General features: G+C 37.5%; 1 protein-coding gene across 19 annotated transcripts in view; it reads left to right on the top strand.

Moving 5' to 3' along the window:
* The window catches only part of DTNA (dystrobrevin alpha), a 394,437-nt gene that overhangs the window by 104,794 nt on the left and 267,121 nt on the right, over window positions 1-22,522 (top strand). For 3 of the 19 annotated variants that reach the window (XM_037982389.2, XM_037982386.2, XM_037982396.2), the window contains exon 1: window positions 553-760. The exons of 11 other annotated variants lie outside the window; for them this stretch is intronic. The gene's annotated coding sequence lies outside the window, so the exon portion shown is untranslated. Of the gene's footprint in view, window positions 1-522; window positions 761-22,522 lie in introns of those variants that run through there. 5 more of the 19 variants (XM_073006401.1, XM_037982394.2, XM_007974298.3 and 2 more) reach the window with 3 other exon arrangements.

The following is a 22,522-nucleotide window of genomic DNA, read 5'->3' as shown; positions in this document are numbered from 1 at the left end:
TAGCCATTCTCTGTAAAATTATATGTGGATATTAAAACTTAAATGCAGTCCTACAATAAAAATATTTTTAATACCCTAGAATATTTTTTGGGTTCTCCTCAAAGTTAAGAAAAAAAAAAAAAAAACTGATTTGTATTTTGTGTACCTGGGAAGTTGTTCATGCTGAGTAACAGTACAAAACTTGAGCTGCCTTGCTTTCTGCTTCCAGGAATGCCAATCAGAGAACATTCTTTTTCAGGCAGCCAAGTTTGGAAGTCAGTTGGTTTCTGGCAGTGAGTAGGGGGAGGGGATGGCAGGGGAAGCACAGTGAGTCCTCGGGCTGATGTTCAGCTTCCAAGTGTTTCCGTAATATCCATCAATGAAAGCATCTCCTTTTACCCACGCAGAGACAGGTAAAAAGACAGCTGAGTAAATCAGCATTAGAGGTAACAGCGGAAGCTCAGTCAGAGGGAGGGGGAAGGGAAGGCGCGTGAAAGCCTGCCATTGGCGAGCTTACCAAAGGCATCTGCCAGTGGGACTTCAATGGAATGTGAAACCAAATCATTTTCAAGTTAAAGATAGACACAGTATACACCAGGATCTAGAGGCTGGATTTCATACTCATAGCTCTCCCTAGAAGTTCAGGGAGTTCTGTTATGATCTCTGTTGTAATTAACAATTTGGTTCAAGTTTGTTCTTTAAATGAATATGCTAAGAATTCATGTATGTTCTGGATGTACTGGAATTAAAAGGATTTAAGAAATGGTGTGCATGCTGTAGGGTAAGTGAAAAGATTGGTTTTTAAGGTGCATCGCTTTTCTGGGATGGTTAATGTTGAATTTTTCTTTTTATCGGTGTGAATGAAAAGGTGATAGTAGAGATTTTTCACTGTTGTAACTTGCTTATCTTTCTTAAGATAGTTGGTATTTTACATTTTGTGCAGCAGAAAAAGGATTTTAGCTTAGTTTTGAAATTTACATTGCAGGTCTGTAACTTCAGTTTCGACTTTATCCTTATTTGTTTTTTCCTGTATTCTTCTCTATGCACTATGAGTTTACTGAGTTACAATCTCAGTAGTTTTATGTTACAACACAGACTGGGTGTTACTATGTCTATTATCCCATTGGATGAAAGTATATTATTGTGAGATGGAGTTCAGTTTCCCCTGCATGGTACTAAGTCACTTCCCAATTTGAGAAACAAAAAAAGAAGGAAAAAGGAGAGGAAAGGTGCTCTTAAAGGTGGCCTAAAACTGCATAAGGAGCCTTTAGAAGATATTCTACTTGTTAAAAAGCAACTGAGAAAAAATAGGCAGTTTTCAGAAAGAGAAGAATTAATAGAAGTTATTTTTTAGTGTTGTCTTATTAATTCCAAGCAGGTTCCCCTCCTTCAAAAGAAAAAGAAAAGCTGATATTTGCTAAGTGAATGGAGGCATTCTGATTTTACAGAGCTTGAGAGAAGACGAGGGAGAGGAAGGGTTGTCTGATATTGCTGTTGTTGCACTGTTCTAGGATTTCAAACTTCTTCTTGAAAAGAATGACAAACTTTAGTTCTCTTCATGTTTTGCCCATGTATAGGTTTTGTGTCTTGTTTTGTCAAATGACCTCTCCCTCTGCTCTTAGAGACAGCTTTTCCAAACTTGCACAGCATTCCTTCTGAATAAATACTGTCCATAATAGTCACAGAGTACATGGTGTGAATTGGAAATTCTACTTTATATGGGGAAAATAAATCTGCTGACGCTGTTATTACAGAGTGCACAGATGAACAGTTGTTAAATGTAACTGGCCAGTTTTTTGTCTTGTCAAATAGACCAGATTCTAATGAGCTAAGTTGGCTAAACTAGGTACAAACAATGAAGGGCTTATTATGGATTTTTCATTCAACTTGGATGAGAATAGTAATATACTGTGTTACTCTTCTAAAATGAAAACTGGTCATTATATTGATAAAGTCATTTGATTTTACAACTACTGAGTAATCTAGTAAGGCCAAACAAATGTGAAGTTGGCAGAGCTCCGTTTTGATGCCCCTTTCCTCCTTTCTCTGTCCAATTTTCCCTCCCTCTCAGTCCTCCTTCTCCCTCCAGACCTCTAATGAATATGACTACTCAGCCCCCACTTTTCTTGTCAAGCAAGACCTATACTCAAGAAAGAATCTGACTTAAGAGAGTTTTAAAGTCAGTGTACTAAGTCCACCAGTAATATTTGCTTTTCAGTATAAATATCTGACCTTGTGACAGTTTAGACAATTTGTTAAATGATAGTTAACCTTGGGTAATACAATTAACCCCTTTAGATTGCAAACAATTGCCAATTGTGGTTAATTTTCATTTCCCCATGACCAGGTGTTAACTTTGTAAATTTTCTGTGGTCACATTGGATGCCTTGTGACATTGCATTACCAATTGTGTACTGAATGGTTGACGATACGAATGAACCTGGCAGAAATCACACGTGCTTCCAAGAAGTTTGTGAATGCATGCACCTGGGTGCTTACCATACACTCGGGTACACACACAAACACATGTGGGCATGCCATTTATGTAACTAATATGTGTTTGATTGAATTATAAAATAAATGAAAATATGTTAGGTTTATCAGTGTGGGATTTGGGGTTTTTTTTCAGTGTGTCACAAACACACACACACACACACATACACACACACACAGAGAATACAAAATGTAAAAATGAAGAATTTTAAACTGTGTGGCCAAATAGTGTTGACAGATAAAGACACAAATATTTCTCTGCTACTGTTATATCACTTTTATAGTTTCTAATTCTTGTATAAAATTGTCAATCTTGGCTTTTATTCCTTTGAACATCCTAAGTGTAGTTTTATAATATATTTCTGATAATTATAATATCTCAAGTGTTACTGAATTTGTTTCTATTATTACTGTTCCTACTAGTTCTCATTCATGATGTCTTAATTTCTTGGTTGCTTGGATATCTTTGACTCTTTGCTGGAAATGTATTTTTAAAATTACATTATAATTAAAGATCGTAAGAGTTAACTTGAGACCTATGTGATAATGTTTTCCTCCAGAGAAGACTTTGGTTTGCTTCTGCCAGGCACCTGGGGGCGATATCAGACCAGAATCGTCTTAGACAAAGTACAGCTCCTGATGTTCCCTGAATCACCTCTGTGACAAGAAGGCTGCAAATCAGTGAGAGGAATGGCAGGTTCACTCCTCCCCTAAAGGAGAGTATGACCTTTCATGACACCAGCATAAAGCCCCACCTGAGGGCCAAGGACTTTGACTTTTCTATGAAGCACAGACAGCTACTTGAAATACAAAGCTGGATTCTCAGATCTTTTTTCCTGATAGTCATATGCCCAAGAGCTTTTAAAAGTGACCTCACCTCTCCGATTTCTGATCTTCTCCTAAGTTTTCATGTGCCAAATCTTCACCAACTTATTAAAGGCTCTTTGCTGTTTTTTGTTTGTAGTTGGTTTTTGGTTTTGTTTTGTTTTGTTTTTACTCTGTTGCCCAGGCTGGAGTGCAGTGACATGACGCAATTGATCTCCGCTCACTGCAACCTCTGCCTCTTGGGTTCAAGCGATTCTCGTGCCTTGGCCTCCCAAGTAGCTGGGATTACAGGCGCATGCCACCATGCTTGGCTAATTTTTGTAGTTTTAGTAGAGTCGGGTTTTCAACATGTTGGCCAGGCTCCTCTAGAACTCCTGGCCTCAAGTGATCCACCTGCCTCAGCTTCCCAAAGTTTTGGGATTACAGGCATGAGCCACCATGCCCAGTGTCTTTACTGTTTTTATATCTCAAATATCTTACTACATCGGGTATATCAATCTAAATTCTCTCATTACTGTTACCAGAAATGGAAATTCATCCTACTGCTATTATAGTTGTTGTTGTTGTTGTTTTTTACACTTTTCATTCTAGAGAAGATATCAAAGTTTGCCGATATCATTAATGATTTCAGATAATTTTTCTGATTTTATTTTTTAGTTGTGACCTGATATATTTAGACTTTTTGGAGAAAATTGCATATACATGCTGATTGAAAGATTCGTGTTTTCTGACTTTATTTGAGCTGTCAACACCACTTAAAAGTTCTTTTTTTATTATACCGAAGTTGTGGGATACATGTGCAGAACGTGCAGATGTGTTACATAGGTAAACGTGTGCCATGGTGGTTTACTGCACCCGTCAATCTGTCATCTACATTAGGTATTTCTCCTAATGCTATCCCTTCCCTAGCCCCAAACTTCCCGACAAGCTTCAGTGTGTGATGTTCCCCTCCCTGTGCCCATATATTCTTGTTGTTCAACTCCCACTTATGAATGAGAACATGTGGTGTTCGGTTTTCTGTTCCTGTGTTAGTTTGCTGAGAATGATGGTTTCCAGCTTCATCCATGTCCCTGCAAAGGACATGAACACATTCTTTTTGATGGCTGTGCAGTATTATTTGTCCCGAGCTGGCAATTTCTTTCCTTGGCAATTTCTTTAATCTCGAATCCACCCCACAAGCATCCTTCACTCTCAGAGGCTGATTTTGACTCTTTCTGCTTTCTCTTGGCCTATATCCAGTATTAAGACATTTTAAAAATCATCTTAAATCCCATGCTTTCCATTCTCTCTGCAGTTGCTCTACTTCAGGTCTTCATCATTTAACTTGGCTATTATATGGTATTCTAGTTGTTCTCCTGTCTCTAAGGTCCATCCACACCCTCACCCCACCACTACACACACATCTTGCTGAAACCAACATACCCATTTTCTAAAAACTATAGACTTCAATTAATTGCTCCCCTACTTAAAAATCTTTAGTGGTTCATGACTCCCTTCAAAATAAAACTTACTGTCCTTAGTATATCTTAAAAGGTCCATCACAAAGCCTCAACCTGTTTTTCAAACATTGACTCCAATACTTCCCTGGTTATCACCAATACTTCAATCACACACAATGGCTGCCTCCACAACATGCCATATACTGTCTTAGCTCTGTGCTAGTCTACCTCCTTTTCCCCCTCTCCCTCCCCCCCCCACCCCCCAGAATGCCTATTGCTTCTCTCCTTTGTGGGAAAACCCTACTTTTCCTTTAAGGTTGACCTCATAAGTCACCTTCACTGTACTTTCTGTACTTTCTTTTTAAGTATAAAACTCACTATTCTGGGAGTCCCTAATGCTGTGGCTTGTGTCTTACACACTTTTTTATTCTCAATAACTGACACATAGGAACCACTCAAAAAATGTTTAAGAAATGAACAGATGACTATTCCAAAGAAGTTTGTTTCTGAGGAGTTTCTTTTGTTAATATATTCTTTTCCATTCTAAACATCATTTTTTCTTTTGACCTTAGACTCTATCTAGAATAGTGATCATTAGTAATCCTGTATGTCAAGTGGAGTGATTAAAAACATGTTTATTTGTTTGATTGTTGTCACTGTCTTGGGGAAAGAGAGTTCTCTATTTCCTTTTTTTTTAAACCAAATATGATGTATAACTTGATTGTGATGACAAGAGAGTAGAAGTTTAAATATGGTGAATCAGCTGCATATTATCAGAGAGATTCATAATCAAAAGAGTCATAGAGTGGGAAAACTGACATATTTCAACAAATCTACTCCAGAATGTTAAATAGCACAATGGGAAAATGTCAATGAGGCACAACTAAATGAAAATTATCTCATTGCACACAACCTCAATTTCAACCATTAGAAAACACTGGGTTGTTTCAAATCACAGTGTGGTGCTACAAAGAAAGCAGTTGAGTGTTTATGTAATATAATATTGTGACCCTAATCTTGAAAGCTTGTGGAAAACTTTTGTTAAAATTTTTAAGGCCTTGGCCAGGAGCGGTGGCTCACACCTGTAATCAAGCACTTTGGGAGGCCGAGGCGGGTGGATCACGAGGTCAGGAGATGGAGACCATCCTGGTTAACACGGTGAAACCCTGTCTCTACTAAAAAATACGAAAAATTAGCGGGCGTGGTGGCAGGCACCTGTAGTCTCAGCTACTCGGGAGGCTGAGGCAGGAGAATGGCGTAAACCTGGGAGGCGGAGCTTGCAGTGAGCCGAGATCGCGCCACCGCATTCCAGCCTGGGTGACAGAGCAAGACTCTGTCTCAAAAAAAAAAAAAAAAGTAAGGCCTTGAGGTACAATTTGAATATCATCTTTCTAAAAGCCTATGCTAAGCAAAGAAAAACGGTATTTGTTTATTAAACATTGGATATAGTTGATGGGAACCAGAGGAAGAGGAAATATAAGTTATTAATTCCAAGGATGTTTAATTAATTTTATATTCTTTGGACCACTTATAAACTTTTTACACATTTATTGTGAATCTTTGATATGCCAACTTCTAAGATTTGGATAAATAAGAAACTTGGCTTATGTTATTTCTCATACAGGACACTCCTACCTTCACAAAGAGAAAAGCCCCAGTATGGGTGGGGCCAAAATGTATCTTCAGGAAACATCTTTGAATTTAACGAAATATTCAAACTCAGTGTTTGAGATCCCAAAATTCTTCATCACAAAATATGAAAACATGATATTGGCCTTTCTTTTTTGCCTCATCTATGAAAGCACTCTAAACTTGCTCTTGAATAATGGCTGATTTCTAAATCATAACTTGCGAATAGCTGAACTCATTTTTCTCATTAATTCAATAATTTGAGCTCCTACCTTTTGTTCCAACTGTGTAGGCAATGAAATTACTTATTCACCCCCTTCACAGGACACTGGTACTGAAGGATACCGTGTTAAAACAATGAATTTAATTAATAGTTTTTTTCTTTTTTGTTGTTGAAAAGGGAAAACAAAACCTTCAAACCTGAAAAATTCCATATCCCTTCATTTTACTTTTTCTTATTATAGAAGCAATGTAGGAAAATCATGACTTTACTTGTTTGGGATTGTCATTGTTTTGTGTTCTTGTTGTTGTTTCTTTTTTGAGACACAGTCTTGCTCTGTCGCCCAGGCTGGCGTACTGTGGTGCAATCTCAGCTCACTGCAGCCTCCACCTCCTGGGTTCAAGCGATTCTCCTGCCTCAGCCTCTCAAGTAGCTGGGATTACAGGCATGCACCATCACGCCTAGCTAAGTTTTTGTATTTTTAGTAGAGATGGGCTTTCATCATGTTGGACAGGCTGATCTCGAACTCCTGACCTCAAGTGATCTGCTCGCCTCAGCCTCCCAAAGTGCTGGGATTACAGGCGTGAGCCACCGTGTCCAGCCAACAAGTTTCTTTCTGTATCTTTCGTTGATATTTTAAGTGTATTTGTCCTAATCTCCACACATATTTAAAAAGTCATTTTGCCTTTCTCAACAGCTAGTATTTTCTTCTCAGAAAGTTAAGTTAGAGGATAGTCTTGAGATTCTTAAAAAATCTCTTGTTTAGGAGATACTTTTATTACAGAAGAGTTTAAAGATACCTGAATAAATTCTGAAAAAAAGTTAAGTCAAATGTGTATTTCTTATTACATATTGAATTAAATCTTAACATAAAATAAAAATACATTTATTTGTATAAATAAAGCTGGACTTGGCATTTTTACAAAATAAAAATGATGTAAAGATGACTCAGACACTCTGAATCATGAAAGTTTTGTAAACCTTTAAATATTTTAAAAAGAGCAATAGAGTTACTTTATTTTTCTAAGTCTGTTTATTTTTTATACTCATTCCTATGTAGTGTGATAGTTCATAGGTTTATAGATGCTGAAGCAATGAATTCACTGAATTAATCACAGTTCAGGAATACAGATGCCTTAATTAGTTTTTTAAAAGATATAATTTTGAATGAAATTTATCTTCCAACGCATATGAACTTCCAGGTCTTAGACTGTTCATTTCTACACATTTGTAGAATCATGTTTACTACGAAAAGATATTTAACACCTCAGATAAATGTAGCAATTCTTCCAAGATGCATCCAATGTTTGAAGTTATTTTGTAGGTGAGAGACATATATTTTATTTTATATATGATAAAACTAAGATGTAGACATACGAAGTGTTCCAGTTATACTATGGGTCATTTACTCAGGGAACAAACAACTCTCAATTTCAGTGACATATAGAAACCAGATTTCCGAATGATCGCCATTCTAACTGGTGTGAGATGGTATCTCATTGTGGTTTTGATTTGCATTTCTCTGATGGCCAGTGATGATGAGCATTTTTTCATGTGTCTGTTGGCTGTATGAATGTCTTCTTTTGAGAAATGTCTGTTCATATCCTTTGCCCACTTTTGGATGGGGTTGTTTGTTTTTTTCTTGTAAATTTGTTTGAGTTCTTTGTAGGTTCTGGATATTAGCCCTTTGTCAGATGAGTAGATTGCAAAAATTTTCTCCCATTCTGTAGGTTGCCTGCTCACTCTGATGGTAGTTTCTTTTGCTGTGCAGAAGCTCTTTAGTTTGATGAGATCCCATTTGTCAATTTTGGCTTTTGCTGCCGTTGCTTTTGGTGTTTTAGACATGAAGTCTTTGCCCATGCCTATGTCCTGAATGGTACTACCTAGGTTTTCCTCTAGGATTTTTATGGTATTAGGTCTAACATTTAAGTCTCTAATCCATCTTGAATTAATTTTCGTATAAGGAGTAAGGAAAGGATCCAGTTTCAGCTTTCTACTTATGGCTAGCCAATTTTCCCAGCACCATTTATTAAATAGGGAATCCTTTCCCCATTTCTTGTTTCTCTCAGGTTTGTCAAAGATCAGATGGCTGTAGATGTGTGGTATTATTTCTGAGGACTCTGTTCTGTTCCATTGGTCTATATCTCTGTTTTGGTACCAGTACCATGCTGTTTTGGTTACTGTAGCCTTGTAGTATAGTTTGAAGTCAGGTAGCGTGATGCCTCCAGCTTTGTTCTTTTGACTTAGGATTGTCTTGGAGATGCGGGCTCTTTTTTGGTTCCATATGAACTTTAAAGATCATTCAAAAGTCAGGAAACAACAGGTGCTGGAGAGGATGTGGAGAAATAGGAACACTTTTACACTGTTGGTGGGATTGTAAACTAGTTCAACCATTATGGAAAACAGTATGGCGATTCCTCAAGGATCTAGAACTAGATGTACCATATGACCCAGCCATCCCATTACTGGGTATATACCCAAAGGATTATAAATTATGCTGCTATAAGGACACATGCACACGTATGTTTATTGCAGCACTATTCACAATAGCAAAGACTTGGAATCAACCCAAATGTCCATCATTGACAGATTGGATTAAGAAAATGTGGCACATATACACCATGGAATACTATGCAGCCATAAAAAAGGATGAGTTTGTGTCCTTTGTAGGGACATGGATGCAGCTGGAAACCATCATTCTTAGCAAACTATCACAAGAACAGAAAACCAAACACCGCATGTTCTCACTCGTAGGTGGGAACTGAACAATGAGATCACTTGGACTCGGGAAGGGGAACATCACACACCGGGGCCTATCATGGGGAGGGGGGAGGGGGGAGGGATTGCATTGGGAGTTATACCTGATGTAAATGACGAGTTGATGGGTGTAGCACACCAACATGGCACAAGTATACATATGTAGCAAACCTGCACGTTGTGCACATGTACCCTACAACTTGAAGTTTAATAATAATAAATAAATTTAAAAAAAAAAAAAAAAAAAAAGAAACCAGATTTCCTTCTCACTTATACAATGTAGCCACCACAGACTGGCTGAAGGGTCTTCTCTACACAGCTATTTTCACCTGGAAATGACCCATTTTCCTTATGATCACATTCCCTTAGCCAAAGCATGCCATATGGCCACACCTAACTTCAGTTGGATGGGAAGTATAATATGATCCTACCATTGATCTAGAACAGGTGAGCCCCAGTACTGGGACTTAGCCCAGGAGGGTTTTTGGCTTTGCCTAGCGCAGGAAAGAATTCAAAGGCAAGCCAGTGGTGTTAGACAGCAACTTCTACTGGCAGTGTACATCAGCAGCAGAGGTACTGCTCCTTGCAGAGCAGGGCTACCCCAGAGTGTGTCCAGAGTAGCAGCTGAGACTCAGTTTTGTGGTCATATTTATATCTTTAATTATAAGCAAATTTAGGGGTGGTTTATGCAGAAACTTTTAGGAGACAGGTGGTAACTTCTAGATCATTGGTCATTGCCATGGAAAGGAGTGGTAACTTTGGGTGTTGCCAGGGCAATGGGGAACTGACATGGCATACTGCTAAGCATGTCTTATGGAAAGCTGTTTCCATACTGGCCCTGTTTTAGCCAGTCCTCAATTCCTTTCAGTCTCTGAGCCCAGCGTCTGGAGTCAAGTCCCTCCCGCTACCCCACCATGTGCTTAGAAAGAGAAAGGACTGGAATATTTATGTAGAGCTCTAAGGAATTTCTACACTATTGGATAACAGGCAGCCTAAAACTCTCTTAGTAACACAGACTTAGGCTTAAAGTTATATATGCCTGTGAACAGGTCCATACTTGGTAAATGTGCGCTACCTACAATGTGATACTAATGTCCATTGCCTGTTTACCTCTTTTGGCTCTCATCTCCACTGAGACTTTTCAGCTGTTTAAATCTTTACCATTTCCATGTCTGTGACCTTTTCTGTCAGCTTCTCCACCACTATGGAATTCTAGGATTTTACCACTCCTTATACTTAACCACTCAGGGAGTCCTGCCCATAAACAGTTTTGGGAAGTGAAAGGAGACTCCACTGGGGCAATTCCTACAGAATGTAGAGAGCAAATGTGAAATGTTAAGCTTTCCCATCTCTTGGAACTGCTCATGTGTAGTAGAGAAATGGAGAAAAAGGAAATTGAATGCAATTCTAATCTCCAGCCCCCACTTTTACCAGTAGACACAGTAAAAGGACTAGGCTCAGGGAATATAACACAGAGGAATGGTGATGTATATTATATATTAGAAATACATAGTCTTGAATAGCATTTATATTATTGGTACTCTACCCTTTGCTTAGCATTTAGTTTTAAGCACTAACTATAATAGATAAAACTCAGGAATGTAAAGATTGAAACATTTAAGAGTTGAAAATTTTTAAGCCATTATTTTAAGGCCCTTTGAATTGTCATTTAAATCAGCAAATCCAATTTGTGCCCTTGGAAGCCAGTAATTTTAGGAAATATTATGTGTATGTTGGGGGGAGGGCTGGGGTAAGAATCTTGTATCAAATGAATTTGGAACATGCTGTATACCATATCCCTTTCTTGGAGATTTAGGTGAACATTTGCATTAAGAATGCATAAAAGTTCTACATTAAAGGGATGTGTTTGACTTTCTTTGACCAAGTGTTTTCCAATGTAATTTGACCATGGAACTTTATAATTATAGATAGATACACAGATAGATAGAGATATATCACATTTCAACACCACAAAACACACTTTGGTAATTGTGGTTTCAACAACCTCTAAGGCTGAATGGTGCGGTGGCTCATGTCTGTAATCCCAGCACATGGAGGATCATCAAGCCAGGAGTTCAAGACCAGCCTGGGAAATGTAGTGAGAGCCTGTCTCTATGAAAAAAAAAAAAAAAAAAAAAAAAAAAAAAAAGATGTCTGGCGTAGTGTCTCGTGCCTGTAATCCCAGCACTTTAGCACTTTGGTAGGCCGGCAGATCATGAGATCAGGAGTTCGAGAACAGCCTGGCCACATAGTGAAACCCTGTCTCTACTAAAAATAAAAAAATCAGCCGGGCGTGGTGGCAGGTACCTGTAATCCCAGCTACTGAGGAGACTGAGGCAGGAGAATCACTTGAACCAGTGAGGCGGAGGTTGCAGTGAACCGAGATCGCACCATTGCACTCCAGCCCGGGTGACAGTGTGATACTCCATCTCAAAAATAAAAAAAAAAAAAATTTTTTAAAGTAATTTCAAAAAAGAAAGAAATTTAGCTGAGCATGGTGGTGTGTGCCTGTAAGTCCTACTCAGGAGACTGAGGAAGAAGGAACACCTGAACCCAAGAGTTTGAGGCAGTAGTGTTTGTGCCACTGCTCCCCAGCCTGGGCAACAGAGTGAGACCCTGTCTCTAAAAGAAAAAGAAAAGAAAGGAAAAAAAAAAAAATCCCATTTAAAAAATAAAAATAAAATAATTACCTCTAGTACATTGTATTAATAATTAAAAGTGCAATAATATTGCAGCTCATGTAGTACTTTTAGAACATAAAGCTAAGGATTTTAAAGGACTTTTTAAAGTATTCTTAGTATTTGATACTTTATTTTCATTCTCTTTTTTTTACAGTTTTTATTCACCTAAAATCTACATGTAAAATTTACCATCTTTACCATTTTTAAGTGTACAGTTCAATGCTAATACATTCGTATTATTTTTTTCACCTTTTTTGGTTTTCATTCTCTTGTTAAATGGCATTGATTTTCAACACCAACAGAAATCAAACTTTAAATTGACAGAGCTTGCAATAATATTTGTTTAATACTATTGAGGAATATTATATTTGATATACCACAGGTAAGGAGATTGGTTGTGTTCTTCAGAATGCACAACTCTAAAGTGATTTGCTCCATTTTACCTATTTCATTCAAAAATCTAAAACTATTATTTCATTTTAGAATATGATCACACATCGTTAAATTTATTAGACTTATTATTTCTTTATGAAGACCTTGTGAAGAGAAAGGTCATCTTCAACTTCAACTTCTCTTTTCTGGTCGTTTTTCTTGGTAGTTTCCTTTAAGTTCAGAAGTTTTAAAGCTTAAAAAGAAAAAAATTATTGGGTTTCAAAAAAAATTGCTCTACTGAAGTTATCATGTATGGGAATTTTTCTGTGCAAGAAGAAAAGCAATAGACTAACAAAAACAAAATATCCACATTTCTTTTTAGAATACGTGTTATATTTGTGAAGTGTTACGACCCTTTAAAATGAAGCAACTTGTTCCATGAACCGTTATACTACCAACAACTCCATTCAAAGAAAACCCTAGATATAAGGTTCACCCATAAATATTAAGGTGGCTTAGGTGTGACCAGGTGTGTGTCCTTTCATCACTTGTCCACTCTGAGAATATAATCCTGCTTTTCATTCATTAGTAATTTCAGTTCCTCTCCCATAATTTCAAAATAAGAGATAAATCAATACTTAAAAAAATCTTTGGGAAATATAACTTTGTTCTGTACCCAAAAAAAGAGAGATCATTCAATCAAAACTGGGGGTAGCATAAATTCTTAGCACACATTTTTTCCTCTAATTAATTTTTGCTTATATTTATTGATAGGGCCATAATGAGATTCAGAGGCTATAATGATGTCAGTAACTCCTCTAAAATTTTATTGCAAGAGGATCTGAAGATCTCTGTTCAGCATTGCAGGGCTGGTCCTCCTAACTCTTTGAATAGCCACACAGCAGAATTCTATTTTCTTGTTTGCCAAATTATGAAGTCAATTGTATTCATATTCTGAAACTGCATAGCACCTAAAACATTTGGAATGCTGAGAATTATCCTATGTAGCCATTTGCCAGACACCAGGACATAAATCTAAGTTACTTAGATTTACAGTATTACCGTTTCTCCTTTAAAAAGGACATGAGGGAAATGTTTAACTTAATGAGGCAGAGGATCCTGCTGTGCAAGTTACATTATATTTTTCATTGCACAAGAGTAAATTATTGCTCCGGTTTCCTATATGGTACCCCAGTGGCCTCAAAGACACAATGTAGCTTCCCGAAATGCCAACTTTTGTCTTAGGCCATAACTTACTCTCAGAGAATATGCTTTCTGAGAATTACCCATAACATTTCTTACAATAGGCTGAATTTCTTGAAGGTCATTCATAGATACGAACTTAACTTGATTTGTCTTTCTTTCTTTTTCTTTCTTTTTTTTTTTTTTTTACTTAGAAACATCCAAGTGGTAAGTCTGCATACATTACTTTACAAAAAGGAAAACCAATGGGCATTTTCTTTGTCTCAAACATTTAGAAAACCAGCAAAAAATATCTGGGTAAGAAATTAAATTATAGGGCATACAATTTTTTCTTGGCATTTTCCCACTGTTGCTGCAAACTTTTTAAAATAAATAAGCATGGGTCTTTTGGAGGTGGTCTTTGAGGATTTAGAACTATAATAATTAAATATATTGTTCTATATTTGAAAAAAAAAAAAAAAACTTATTTTGAATATCAAATGTATGGACCCAAATGTCCAAATGTGTGTTTGAACTTTTTAAACAAGTTTTACTTTCTAATCAGGTAATATAAGAATGTAATGAAAACAAAACAGAGTCCCCCCACCAGTCAGTGTTGCAACATTTGGGTAAATTTTAGAGCTTGACAATTTTCAAAGCAGAGACATTACTCCAGGCTTTCTGCCAAACCATTACTGGTAATCTGATGACAAGGGATGAAGCAAATGGAAGTGCTGCTGTCTGGCTTAGTTAGATATGCATTTTCTAGAAGAGAAGCCAACACATTTCTTATGCAAACCATCAAAATTGCAAGTCAGGCGCGCGCGCGCACACACACACACACACACACACACACACACACACACAGTGCTTTTACAAGTCTAGGAATATACACATTAAAATACAACTCCATGCTTAAGGGCAATGAAGAAGTAGCAGACACAGCTAGGGTTGACTGGATCCTTTCTTTACCTTGAGTGGTTTTAATAAATAGCAACATTTCTCTCAATGGCTGCAGTAGAAATAATTAAATTACTCATATCTGGACAGGATTTATTTAGCATTGCCTTCACGTGGTTAAATTCCAACTACTACCCAGAATCACTCATTGATAAGTGGGTGATTTGGGCTGCTATTGTCTGTGGTTTATTTAAATGATTTAAATAAACATCTATTCTCCTATAGTGCTAAAAAACAATTTATGTAATATTAGTGAAAAACATCCAGTTCAGTTAGTATCTATGAATGACCTTCAAGATAGGGATATAAGAAAGTAATCAAATCAGGCATGTTTTATAAAAGGAAGACTTTGGAGTTTTATAAGTTCTGTGGAGGGGAAAAATACTGAGTAAATAACTGTGGGTATTTGCATGCATTATTTTGACCACGGAAGGGTCTTTTTTTTTTTTTAAGCTATTTCTTTAGAAATCTACTTGATATAGCTGCAATTTCAGTATAACAAATTTAAATCTTACCATTATAAAGTCTATATTGTCTCTTAGCTCGTATGATGGTATATATTTTCAAAATACAAACAAAAGAGAACAGATTTAATTTACTATGTTCTTTGACTATGTCACAACGAAAATATTTCACAACAAAAAAATGATAAATTAGCAATGTGTCTATTTTTTTTATAGTCATTTCACAACCAACACTCATGTCAAAATTACACTATCAGTAACATGTATATTGGAGTAAGACATTCCTAAATCTCAGCATTATACTGTATATTAGAAGTCTTAAACAACCTTCACAGTGCCAAGTCCCTGCCTTTGAGGAATGCACTGTCCAGTGGGAAGACAGATACATATGGTGATGGTTTTGTTAAATTGTAGTAAGTTATAGACAGAGTATTAAGGTGCCCAGAGAAGACATCCGGAAGAAGGTGATGCTTATATTGGATCTTAATAGATGAGTAAGAGTTATTTAGATAAAGAAAGATGGGAAGGGCTTTCAGGATTGAAGGATTAGCATGAGCAAAGATATGAAAGGGCATGGCGTGCAGAGGAGATACCCAACAGTTTAGTGTTATAATAGGGTGAACTCTGAGGCTAAAATGAAAGGTGATGCATTTGGAGGGGTAAATAGGTATCCAGACATGGAAGGGTTTTCATGTCATTGTAAGGGCTTTGGTCTCTATTCCTTAGAGGTTTAGTGCTTCCGAAATCTAAAACCCTCCCCCAAAGTAAACAAAGCAAAAATAAAATGAATACATTCCCACACAAGGGACTGAAGCCACAGCTCAAAATGGCCTCCCATCTGTATCCAGTTCTTTGAATTCTCAAGTATTTGCATTTTACTTTGTAATGAATCTTTGTTTCATTCAGCATGAAAGTATTTTTCTCCACATTTCTAGTAAGAGGCACCATTTTTATCCAATAGCTCTCATCCCTTGAAATACTGTTTGTGTCCTTAGAATTCTCTCTGATTACGAATCTTTTTTGATTGAGAAGTGCAGTTGTAGGTAGCAAAGATTATTTAAACTCAGAGTTTCAAGAAATGTATTCCAGATAAATCGATCACTCTGGATGGTGAGTTTAAAGAAGGCAAGAATACAGACTGAGGAGAAAGAAAATATCGCAATACTCTGCTCATAAAATGTTAGATTTAACAGATTTCATGATGCCTAGTTAGATAGAGTATTATTTTGACCACTGAGGGGAGCTCCCCTATTTTTTCTACTTTGATTCTGTAGAAATCTAAGTGATATAGCTGAATATTTTCCAAACTTGTTCCAAAGCAGACATTCTAAATAAATATATAAAAAATGGACCACATTTTATCATTTTCTCACAGTTTCAGCCCTTCCACAATACTACAAATACTTACTAGGAGACATGGGAGAAATGTTTGTCACTGTTACCAGCATTTATAACACAGAGAGAGGTGTTTGTTCTGAAGGGTTCCTGATTTCTTCTCATGACCTCTTGACATCTTGTGACAGTCTTCCACAAACACTCAAAGTTCTGGGTTTTGCTGGAAATTGGGGTACTTTGTTTCCTCATGCATTCACACAATCCACTTTATCCAGTGTCAATAGATCAGAAGATAGAGAATTGCATACAACAACAAGAAAAAAGGCCAAGGAGGTAGCATTTCGATACTCAGTGAGGAAGGCTTTCTACAGATGGCTCTGTTTAATAGATACAGTAGTGAAATGCAAGACAGAGGATTATAACAGTACTTGATCTAGAAGTGGCAAGGATTCCAAATCCCTATGATTTGAATCTTAAATTGCTATGATGGATGCCAATTAAGGGAAGCCCAGAAGGTCTCTCCAGTCCCTGATGAGGCTACCCTACTCTTTTGACAGACTCAATTATAATTTTCAATCTTACAAAAAGAACTGTGCCATGTCCTCCTCGTTTTATAGATCTAAGTAACTGGGTTGGTATTTATATGAATTGGAAGCATGCTGATGTACCCAAGCCTACATAAAGATAGGCAGCCTGACCTGTGATGACATGGTTTTGCTATCACAATCAGGAGTAGTCTTAATAAGTAGCTGTCTGTTACTAACTCCTGCCAGGAAGAAAGATTTTAAATTAGCAGTGCTAAAAATAAAAGATATATCCTTTATTCAAATAAGCAATACTAAATAATCCTGTTAGGTCAATTTGTTCATCTACTTGAAATATTTAATACCCTGGAACAACCACAATATGTCTTTCTATTCAAATATTCAGAAATTTGACGAAAGTATTTGTTAGGTTTTCTTTGTTTGTTTGTTTGTTTTTGTTTTTTTTGTTTTTGTTTTTTTTAATGGATTCAGGCAGTGTAATGGTGAGAACTATTCATAAAAATTTCTAGGCCCAAATTGCTTCAATCACACCTTATGGGACTTACGAAATCACAAGAGCAGATTCAGAATTCTTTCTTTTTTTCCTTTTTGAGGAAAAAAAAAGTTTATCCATCTCTGTGTATTAGAGTGACCCATCTCTTTGTCAGAATAAAAGTCAGGTAGTTTTCCCATCAGAATGTCAACTCTGCTGCCTTCTCACCTGCTATTTAAACATATAGATCTTTCTTCAATCAGCCATGCAGAACATCGGCACTTCTAACAGCTATCCACAAATTTAACCTTGGATTGGCTGTGCTATAGCCAAGATACCTTCTCTAAGTGCTATTGTATACTGGATCTCAAACCTACAGCATATTCGCTTAACACTTTCTCTGCCTAATCATACACATATAATGTCATTACTGAGTAACTATTTAATTTTATGCCCTTGATTACTGGTGAAGTTTACCATAAGGCGTGAACAACTGCAGTAACATTGTGCTAAATGCTACTTGCTATCTTCAGAATAAGGAGCTAAGCCCACACAATTCTCATAGGAATTTTTTATTATTATTATACTTTATGTTCTAGGGTACGTGTGCACAACGTGCAGGTTTGTTATGTATGTATACATGTGCCATGTTGGTGTGCTGCACCCATTAACTCATCATTTATATTAGGTATATCTCCTAATGCTATCCCTTCCCCCTCCCTCCCCACCCCACAACAGGCCCCGGTGTGTGATGTTCCCCTTACTGTGTCCAAGTGCTCTCACTGTTCAATCCCCACCTATGAGTGAGAACATGCAGTGTTTGGTTTTCTGTTCTTGCGATAGTTTGCTGAGGGTGATGGTTTCCAGCTGCATCCATGTCCCTACAAAGGACACGATCTCATCCTTTTTTATGGCTGCATAGTATTCCATGGTGTATATGTGCCACATTTTCTTAATCCAGTCTGTCATTGATGGACATTTGTGTTGGTTCCAAGTCTTTGCTATTGTGAATAGTGCTGCAATAAACATATGTGTGCATGTGTCTTTGTAGCAGCACGATTTATAATCCTTTGGTTATATACCCAGTAATGGGGTGGCTGGGTCAAATGGTATTTCTAGTTCTAGATCCTTGAGGAATCGCCACACTGTCTTCCACAATGGTTGAACTAGTTTACAGTCCCACCAACAGTGTAAAAGTGTTCCTATTTCTCCACATCCTCTCCAGCACCTGTTGTTTCCTGACTTTTCGATGATTGCCATTCTAACTGGTATGAGATGGTAGCTCATTGCGGTTTTGATTTGCGTTTCTCTGATGGCTAGTTATGATGGGCATTTTTTCATGTGTCTGTTGGCTGCATAAATGTCTTCTTTTGAGAAGTGTCTGTTCACATCCTTTGCCCACTTTTTGATGGGGTTGTTTTTTTCTTGTAAATTTGTTTAAGTTCTTTGTAGGTTCTGGATCTTAGCCCTTTGTCAGATGAGTAGATTGCAAACATTTTCTCCCATTCTGTAGGTTGCCTGTTCACTCTGATGGTAGTTTCTTTTGCCGTACAGAAGCTCTTTAGTTTAATTAGATCCCATTTGTCAATTTTGTCTTTTGTTGCCATTGTTTTTGGTATTTTGGACATGAAGTCCTTGCCCATGCCTATGTCCTGAATAGTATTACCTAGGTTTTCTTCTAGGGTTTTTATGGTTTTAGGTCTAACATTTAAGTCTCTAATCCATCTTGAATTAATTTTTGTGTAAGGAGTAAGGAAGGGATGCAGTTTCAGCTTTCTACTTATGGCTAGCCAGTTTTCCCAGCAGCATTTATTAAATAGGGAATCCTTTCCCCATTTCTTGTTTTTGTCAGGTTTGTCAAAGATCAGATGGTTGTAGTTGTGAGGTATTATTTCCAAGGGCTCTGTTCTGTTCCATTGGTCTATATCTCTGTTTTGGTACCAGTACCATGCTGTTTTGGTTACTGTAGCCTTGTAGTGTAGTTTGAAGTCAGGTAGCGTGATGCCTCCAGTTTTGTTCTTTTGACTTAGGGTTGTCGTGACAATGCAGACTCTTTTTTGGTTCCATATGAACTTTAAAGTAGTTTTTTCCAGTTCTGTGATTCTCATAGGAATTGTGCCAAGAAAAAGTTTATCATTCAAGAAAAGCTTGTAAGCTTGCTTTATTGTACAAGAGAAACTATATAATCTATAAATTTCCCTTTTTGTTTTGACTGCTTTAATTCTTTTTTTTTTTTTTTTTTTTTTTTTTTTTGAGATGGAGTCTCACTCTGTCGTCCAGGCTGCAGTGCAATGGTGTGATATTGGCTCACTGCAAGTTCTGCCTCCCGGTTTCACACCATTTTACTGCCTCAGCCTCCCGAGTAGCTGGGACTACAGGCGCCCTCCACCCCACCCGGCTAATTTTTTGTATTTTTAGTGGAGATGGAGTTTCACCATGTTAGCCAGGATGGTCTTGATCTTCTCACCTCGTGAGCTGCCTGTCTTGGCCTCCCAAAGTGCTGGGATTATAGGTGTGAGCCACCGCGCCCGGCCACTGCTTCAATTCTTAAAGCTAAATTTGAATGCTCAGTTGTATTAATGATCCAATTTTGGGTGCCTGATATAGCTACTGTCTTCAAAATTTGTTTTGACTCATACCTTTGTAGAGTCCCCTTTATTTCTTCTTTTATAACCTTTATCTCATGAAGGTGGAATTCCTTCCTTGTCTACTTGCTTGTGATTTTGGACTGAGGTGATAACTGTCTAGTGTTCTACTGTTTGTCATCATCAAGCAAATAATGTTTAGTGAATTAATATTACTTTGCACTGTCTTGTATGTTTTAACAATGAAATACGCCATTTTGAAAATAGGAAGTAAAATTCTAAACCATCAGGAATGATTAACAAACTGATTAATTAACTGTTGAGAATAATAAATAAACACAATAGCAATTCTTAGGGACACTTTGAGACCAATTTTCTCCAAAGAGCTTAGCGATATCCTCTTATCCTCCCTCCATTTTTGCCCAGATCTATATATATTATTTTCAGTCAGGTCACATTTTACTGTATTGAGTTTTATTTTCAGCAAGTTTTAACTTTGTTGGAGTTTGCATCAGAGGAATCTAGACAGAATAGTTAAGGAATAAGGTCATGCTTGATTACAATGTGTTTATGTCATCAGTTTGTCCTATTCTTACAGCCAAGGCCACTAGTCAAGTACGTGAGGAGACTTCTATAGGCTAAGGAAGATTTCACCTGTGAGGCTGTATGTATGAGAACTGGGGTGTGTCAAACCAACCAAGAGCTGGTGTTTCTCTCATGGAAATCTTTTGACATCTAAGGAGGCTAAGGCAGGAGAGATTAAGTAATTATCCAAGACCAGAACAAATCAGTCTAAATGGAAGTATAAATCACAAATTTTCTGGTTTAAAGTCCAGAACTCTTTTTAAGATGCTTCTCAGATGTGTCTCATAAATTCTCTGAAACAGTGTATTGACAAAAAAAAAAAAAAAGTGAGCATATGGAGCATGATTTTGAAGTGTGGTATGTTGTCAACTTATCTTTTGTGCCAATAGCATATACAGTTTGTTTTCAGGTACATTTTAAAAATATATAAATCCAAAGGGATCTGGGAAGGGGTGCAGAGAACTATATAACAGTGCACACTTGAAAATGAAATAGTTAAGAAAACTGTGATAAATCCACTCAGTAAAATAATATGTGGCCTTTTATGCATTTAGGCTGTTGTCCATTTCTTTCATGATCTAGAACGAAAGTCTTGCTCTAAACTGTATGACTTCAGTATAACTTATTTAACTTTTTATTCTCATCTCTTAAATTGGGACAATAATAGAGCTACTGCCTGGGATTGTTAAAAAGATTCGATGAGATAATCCAGGTAAAGAATTGATGAGCTTATATTATTACATGTAGTAAAATAATGTCTATGAAACGTGTTAATTACATAGGGAAAGGCTGATGTCACAATGTAACAATACCGTAACCAGGAAACAAATTATGCAGTTAATTAGAATTATGTGGATATATTGATAGAAAAGGCTAAGATGGAAACATTAATTGCACTTACTTTAGATTTTGAGAAACAGGAGATTATTTTATTTCTTGTATTCACCTGTATTGTGCAAATTTTCTATAAAATATATACTACATATGCCCAGAAAAAATATAAAATTCAGAAATATAGATCTAAGTGCCCACAAAAAAAATTCTCTTGGATCTCAATAATTCTTGGATTTTTTGGAGGTAGCTGTGTGGTTTATTTACTTACAAGCCTTTACCTGTGAGTGTACATCTCTAATACACCAAGGAAACAGTACCATTCAACTGTAGTGCAAATCCCTTCTAGCTTTTTAGACAGGTTCATTCACCTGTAATGAAAATTTAGCAAGTAGAGAGTGATAAAATCCTGGTGCCAGAAGTTCCTCCAGTCTCAGATGCTGAGCTCTGTATAACTTTATTTATATGAACTCATTTCTTTCTTTAGAACTTGTGTCACTCTTAAGCAAGGAACAAGTTCAGAAGAATCGTGTATTCTTGAAGGACATGGGGGTGTGTAACTGTGAAAAGTGGCACCCGAGACTCCAGGCGTACTCTGTAGCACCTCTTTGCTAAAGAAAAGCACCAGGGGGAAGACCCAGGGTGGAATCAATCTCAGAAGGGGCACAGGGGGAAAACAAAACAAAACCATGTGGGCTCCGGAGACAGGAATCAGAGTATCTCGGTTTGGGAACCTGGTTCCCCGCTTAGTGGTGTGTGGCCATGGCGGAACTACTTCACCTCTCTGAAAAATAAGTGAGATGGCAGATATAGCAGGTGTGGAGATGCTGGGCACACACCTAGAGCAGTTTCCAGAAGACTCTGCTGGCAGAGGGGTCTTGGGCATCTCACTGGCAGGACGTGCCGCACATCACGTGCTACCTGGGCAGTCACGGAGCTGGGCTGGCGGCATGTGCTTCATGGGGACCGTGCTTCATGGGACTCACTGATGACTGTCCACCTGCCCAGCCCGGACTGACCATCTGGCCTCCTATGGCTGTATTCTGTGGACACCACCCGGCCTCACCCAGCTGCTGCTCAACGGCAACCAACTGACGCGGTAGCTCATCGAGGCTGTCAAGGACACCACAACGTTTCCCACGCTGGCCTGGGAGGACCTGGGCAACAA

Source organism: Chlorocebus sabaeus, chromosome 18, assembly GCF_047675955.1.
Source record: "Chlorocebus sabaeus isolate Y175 chromosome 18, mChlSab1.0.hap1, whole genome shotgun sequence".
Taxonomy (NCBI): domain Eukaryota; kingdom Metazoa; phylum Chordata; class Mammalia; order Primates; family Cercopithecidae; genus Chlorocebus; species Chlorocebus sabaeus.
Note: the sequence above shows the minus strand (reverse complement) of the source record. Positions and strands in the feature narration are given on the sequence as shown.